Source organism: Dendrobium catenatum, unplaced genomic scaffold, assembly GCF_001605985.2.
Source record: "Dendrobium catenatum unplaced genomic scaffold, ASM160598v2 fragScaff_scaffold_1016, whole genome shotgun sequence".
Lineage (NCBI taxonomy): Eukaryota > Viridiplantae > Streptophyta > Magnoliopsida > Asparagales > Orchidaceae > Dendrobium > Dendrobium catenatum.
In genome coordinates, this window is record NW_021319478.1 from 423,945 (window position 1) to 431,396 (window position 7,452).

Here is a 7,452-nt window from a genome sequence, read left to right on the forward strand (position 1 = left end):
GGAAGAAAAGGAATTATGAAGAGTGATTAAGGCTTCGTTTGGGACGACTTTTTTACTGCTTTATAAAACGGAGTTTTAGTATAATTTTTTTTATTTGGGACGGCTTTCTTATAGGGACGGCTTGCTTATTGCTTCTTAGAAAGCAATAAAAAACCGTCCCAAACGAAGCCTAAATTTTTGTTTGGGACGGCTTTCTTATTGCTTCTTAAAGCAGTTTTTTAGTATAAAAATTTAAAATTTTGATACTAAAAAGTTACTTTAAGAAAGCTGTCCCAAGCCAAGCCTGGACAGCTTTCCTACTCTTTCTAAAATAATTTTCTAGTACGAAAATTTCAAATTAAAAAAAATTATACTAGAAAGCTGCTTTATATAACATTAAGAAAGTTGTTCCAAATGGAGCCTAAGGCTTCGTTTGAGACGGCTTTTTTATCGCTTTTTAAAACGGAGTTTTAGTTAAAAAATAAAAAAATTTGTACTAAAACTCCATTTTAGAAAGCAATAAAAAAACCGTCCCAAACGAAGCCTAAGTTTTTAATGAAATGCTAACCTTCTTCAAGCTGATTATTTGCATTGCTATTTTGAGGCAGAAGAAGCTTAGGCATGGAGGTATCTGTATATAGGAGAGAAGGAAATTACCTTGCCTTCTGAATTTTCATTGTTCCGGTTTAAATAAGGCTATTGAGGCAATGGTGGACTAAGAATAAGAATATTATTTTATAGGAGCCACTAATAAGAATCTGAATCGAGTTCGAGTGAGCCGAGCTCGAATCAAGCTCAAAATTCTCGTTTCAAATTTTATCAAATAATAGCAAAATTTCTAACCGCTAAAATAATCGGATTTCCTTACATAGCAATACGAAGCGAAAAAAATAGAAATTCGCACAATCAACATGATGAGATTTATATGGTTTAGGGTTTAGGAATTGCTTACACTCACAGGAAGGGGATGATCTCTTATTTCTACTATCGAGAAAAACAGGATTACAATTAACTCTTACTTACAATAGCCCTCAAATCTCTTTATATAGATTTGAAACAAAATTAATATGGAAAATCTAATCAATGTTATAATATTAACAAAAAAAAATATGCTAAAAAGTTATTTTAAAAAACAGTAAGAAAGTTGTTTCATAAGAACACCTTCTAGCTATTATTTGGATCACTCGATTACATCAAAATTCCCATTGATGACTTGCAAAGAAAAAAATTCATTTAGTCTTTCTATATAAAAAATTAGAAGCTTAGCCTTAGACGCAAAGAAGAAGTTGCATTTAAGGAGAATTTGTTTGGAATGTGGAAGCCAGTAGTACATGCAATCAATCAGACCTGAAAAATTAGAATGTGGGGAACAAAGATGATGTCTCAGGTACACGAGAGAGGAAGGAAAACATCACCATATTTTGTCTGCACAATTATTAAGCATGAACTGTTCTTCTTTAATAGGTTCTTGTTGGGATGAGGAGAAATAAACATCATAATAATAAAACAAGTAAGAAAATAAAAGCAACAGAGAAATAAAAGACATCAGGATTTAGCGTGAAAAAACTCAAAATAGGGAAAAAATCATGGAGCCACAACATACCAAGAAATCTATTTTGAAAATTATGAGAAATAAATACAGATTTCTCTTCTCTATTGATCTCTCGTTGCTTCTCTTCGCACATGTGCCGTTCTTAATATCTAACTATTAGAAATACAAGAGAAAGCCAAGTTAAATAATTCGAAGGGGCGCAACCCGTTAGAAAAACGAGAAAGAAAACCATTTAGTCCGTCTTGAAGTGTTGCGGCATCAGTTTGGGGCTCTGCGACGCTCAAACCTCTGTTTTGATCCACTGCGGTGTCGTATCTAGACCATTGCGGTGCTCCGCTCTCTGTCGTTTAATACTGGGGCGCTCATGTAGACAACGCCGGTGTGCTCGGGTCCATAACGTCGGGGTGTTGTACTAAAGAAAATCAGGTGCTTTCAAGCAGGGGTTAAACCCCCCTCACCCCCAACAAAATACGACAAACTTGAGGCCCGAGGCTACTGAACAACCCAATTGATCAACACAATCATATTCCACATAGAAAAGTTCTTTGCTATCTAGCTTGTTCTTAGAAGTGTGAAATGACTCAAGTTGAGTTTGAATTCTAGTTGAATTTATGGGCAAAACTTGAGCTCGAGCTCTTGAGCTTGAGGGGTAGCTCATGAGATTTACATTAAATCATTAAGATTTTTCTGTTTCATTCAAAAATCAGTAGTAATATGTAAGATATTAGAAGATCATATATCAACGAGGTGGCTGAATTAAGTCATAAAGTGCTCAAATTTGAGCTTGTTTATGACTCAAATTCAGCTCATATGGATTCATTAAATTTGGCTAATCAGCACATTAAAAATCTGAGATGGCTCTTAGTCCCTCTACTTTTGTTCTTTATTTTTTTCTATTAATAAAAATTAGGCCACATACTTTTTGCGGTGCTTTGTTGTCCATGAGAATGATGGGGTTCTGTAAAGGAGCTTTCTAAGCACTTTTCGGACCAGTTGGCCAACTTTTTTCTGAGTTATTAGAAAGTATTCTAACAGCTGCAATGCATTTCATGTTCATATTCAAAATAAAAACTCAAGCTCTTAAAAAGAGTAAAACTCAAGCTTACTTTCAAGCTCTGGCATTCAAGTCCTCGAGCTCAATAAATGAGCTCGAGTCGAGCTTGAGATCAAGCTTAGTGCTTAGATCAAGCATAAATTGAACTTGGTTCCATTAACTAAATGGAATATGTTCTACTCAGCCCAATTCCCACTCAAGGTAATTGTGTATGAATAGCTAAAGCCCAACTTCACAATCAAACTTCTGATCAGATAAAAAATATTAATAATATTTATTTATTTTAGATAACAAGTATATTTTTATGTACATACCTTAATATGATTTAGAAATAAAAAGTCTCTCTCTCTAATTTGAAGTGTTAGTTATACAAATACATAAGTACACATCGCGATTTCATCTTCTTCAGCAACCTCTCGCGGCAACTTTGCCTTCTCCATTGAGCTCCAATCCCAAATTCAAACTCTCTGGTGAGCTAATTATAGCACAAATTCGCCTTCTCCAACGATAGGATCTTATGACTTTGACTTCTCTCTTGAGCTCCTATCACGACTTCCCGTCTTCATTAGTATTAATGAGGATTTCAAAATATACGAGAGAAACGAGCTCGCAAGTCGAGCTCAAGCCTTACGAAGACATGGTAAGTCAACGTACTCAAGCTTTAGCATGCATCTGCATACTTTCAAATAGGCAAATCGAGTTCAAGTTAGCTATGACTCAAATCCGACTCAGACTAATTTGTAAATTTAATCATTCCATAAGAGCTCTCGATAGTAACAAGTGATTAAAAACGACTAAGAGAATAAATAAAGTTCAAGACTTGCAAGTAGGTCCTCTGTTCATGATTGATGAACTTCATGCCTGCCTGACCATTACTGGCAGAATATTCAAAGGCAGGCATGGCTGAAAGCCTCAAAACTGCTCGAAAGTGACGGCCACTCGAAAGAAATCATCCATCTTTCGGTGGATGCCATGCAGGAATGTTTCCTCCACTTACTTCTTCACCAGATTATCAGGACCTTTGTCCATTTTGTGGAGCTTTTTAGCAGCCGAACGCTTATATTTAGAGATTAATTAGTGATGAAATCAATGAGAAGTTGAACGTATCTCTTCATCTTCTTGACTAAGGACAATATATATAGTACTGTCTCATAGAAAAACTTGAAGTTTTATATAAAATTCAACATAAAGTTCTAATTAAGTAACCCCTTATAGTTAATTAGCAATGAAGAGATTTCAAAGAATATTGGAATTGAAGAATAGAGAAGAGGCTATAGGAAATGCATTGCTAAATAAGGATTTCATTACTCATTTTTTTCATTGCTATAATATTACATTTTAATACATGTATATGATGGATAAGTAGGGGTTGCCGTGTCAAAACGGGTCAACAGGTCGGATTCTGATCCAACTCAAAATTGACCTCACCCGAATCCGATTAGCCTGAACTGACTTGTTTAATAAACAGGTCAAAAAATTGAAATTGAACTCGACCCACTAGCAACCCGAATCCGATCTGCTAGCCCGTTTTGATTAAAAATAGATTCTTATTGATTTATTAATCATATACTTTAGCTTAATTGAAAAAAAGAAGAAGATTATACTAATAAATAAAGTCAATCTCATTATTTTAAGCATTTCATTGTTCATATTTTTAATTGCTACAGTATTACATTTCCATGCATATCTATACTACTATATAAGTGTTGTTTGGGATTCCTTTCAAATACAATCCAAGCCTTCCATTTAATTTATCAAAGATGAATCTCAACCTTTCATTTTATTTATACATTTAATTAACCTATTTATTAACTTCATTTATTCATTTAAATGCATGACATTTTTTTTTTTATATATTAATTATATTTAAGTAAGAGTCAATTGATGCATTTAATTATATTTAAAAAGGATGATATGTAGTACATCTTCAATGATGAGTGGTTACTGGAGTGAGAGGCTAACATTAATTGGTTTGTTGAGGATGAATAGTTAGAATTGCATTTGCTGCAACTTTTTCTGCTGCGAGCAGCATTGGCGGCCTCGCGGGCAGCAGCGGCCGGGTGCAGGTAGCCGGGGCAGCTCATTCTAAGCGGGTTTCCGGGTTGACCCGCCAACCCGTCAGGTCAACCCGAACTCAACCCGTTTTCTCAAACGGGTCGAATCCGGAAACCCGAACCCGACCCATTTTGAAATCGGGTCGGGTTCAACCCGAATTTTTCGAGTCGGGGCCGGGTCGGATTTTTGTGTCGTGACAAATATTGTCACCCCTAATTCAAAGGATTAGATTGTAATTTAGCATTAAAAATAATGAATACCTAGCCAAGAAATTTGCTAAAACTAGGCTTGGATATCAGGTTTTTTGTTTTTAAATTAATATTTTATTACTGGGGATTTTATTTAAAGTCTTATAATTGGTCATTCTTTATTTGTTAATCCTTTCACTTTAATAAATTCTTTTTTGCCATATGATTTTAAAATTTCATTAAATATTTGTTTATGTGAAATACATATTTATTTTGTCTCATATGAATACATAGAGTTTTAACCGGCATCCACCTTTTTTTCACCTTTGTAGATTATGTTATTATTTGAAGATATCTATATATTTGCATAATGAAACTTGTATTGCACGAGCTCTTCCCAAGAAGCTCGATCAATGATGCACATATTTTGAACAAGTTTGATCAAAGAACTCGCGTTAGCAAGCATTTACTTGAAGAGCCACTTGCCTCCCAAGTTAAAGACATTCATCTTCCATGAATGTCTTTGTCAAAGCTATAGGATGCACACATGTACAGAGCCCATGATCACATGATCAACTACATCCATCCCTAGCTCACAACCACATCACATAAGAAAACTTTTCAGTCACCCCAAAAGACTCACCCACTTGACCAGGGTGCTCTCGTTCACGAACTCTCTTATATACTTATCATGAAGGACTCGCTTAGGGCACTTACTTTCGAGGATTTGCCCAAGACATAAACCCTTGAAAGCTCTCCACCCATACAAAGCATTCTCAAGAGATCCCAAGTCATGTAAAAGATAGATGGTCAGGTGCATATGCTTCAGCTTAATTGGTTCTCATGTCTATATTAGTATGTACTTTTGAAATTATAAATCATGTTTAGAAATATAGTTTTTCTTGTAACTCTTTTAACCTTATAAAAAAAGAAATTAAAAGATATATTTTGAATTTCATATCATTTTTATTATTCACAAAGATTACTTAGACTTCCTAATTGTTCGTTATACACACATATGTCGCATGACACACACACAAATAAAATTGGATTTTATTATTCTGTATGTGATAATAACTGAATTTTAGTTTCTATACCTTTATGATATTATCTTATAATCAGATTGAAAAAAAAATACAAGAAAATTTAGTAATAATCAATTACTAATAAAAAATAACTATACGAAAGAATAAAAACAAAGGAGAAATAATATTGGAATAATTTTTTTTCCTTTAAAAATCTAATATATATTATATTATTGTTATTCATATAATTGCATTGCGTTGGGGACTACATGTGATTAATAAAATTCTATCAATATAATAATATCATTTAAACTAATACAAGATAATAATTATAATACTTCATATCATTGTCTACTTCGTAATAGAAAACTAAAAACAATAATGAATGACTGTTTACTATAAATTTAAACTATTTTAAATAAAAATTTATATATTATATAGAAAAACAAATTAATTGTTTGATATATCATCAAAAATTTATCTTTATCGGCCACGAATCTCAAGGTAAAATTAAGTTGAAAACTTTTGAAATTAAATTCATAACCATCAAACTACGATTTCAGCAAACTTATAGTCGAACTTAACGTCTCAAAAAGACAAACCCAAAGACATCAAATTTGATCCAGTACAAGTCCGAATGGGTCCATATCGAAAACCCAAAGTGCATTTGAAAAGTTCGAACTATAAATTGGATGACCAAACAATTTCTAAATGTGACATGGTTATAGTCAAATAGAGCGACTCAACGAGACAAACCCAACGAGCCAAGGATCGTTGAATTCTTATATCATTAAGACACCCAAAATACTTGATAAACGGTCTATAATCAAGGGAGTTGATATAGGCCATTCATTCAAAACACTGCAAATATGTCATTGATCTTCTTCCTATTTAATGATCATGTCAGTCCCAAAATGTTATAAATAAATTTCTCATTCTTCATTGAGGGGAGATCAAGCAAGGAAGAAAAAGAAGAGACGAGAGGTAGAGAAACCTAATACCTCTCTTTCCATCAAGCTCCTCTTTGACCATCGACTGTTATCGAACTTTCGCCCGACCACCAATTATTACCAGACTTACAACCGACCACCAATTATCATCAGATTTTATTCCGACTTCCATCACCGACAACGACCTTTTCGACATTTGTTACCCGCCACTATGGTCATTTCGACCACCTTTGCCCGACTATGATCTTTCCGACTTTCGTCCCTCGACTACGATCGTTTTGACCACTATTAGCCGCGAACTATGGTCCTTCTAACCTCCATAGTCGACAACGGTCTTTCTAACCACAGTCACATGCTGACTATTGTCCTTTCGACCTCCGTTGTCAGATAGCAATCCTTTTGACATCCGTTATCTGTCAACTACGATCATTCTAGCCTTCATAGCTAAATACAATATTTTCAACCTTCATTGTCCACCGACTACTATCCTTCGGACCTCCGTAGCCAAACTATTGCATTTCCGACCTCTGTCGTTAGATAATAGTCCTTCTGACATTCATCTCTAGATAACGGTCCTTTGACGTCCGTCGCTATCCTACGGTCTTTTCGACCTCGGTTACCTTCCAATTATGGTGATTCTAACCTCCAT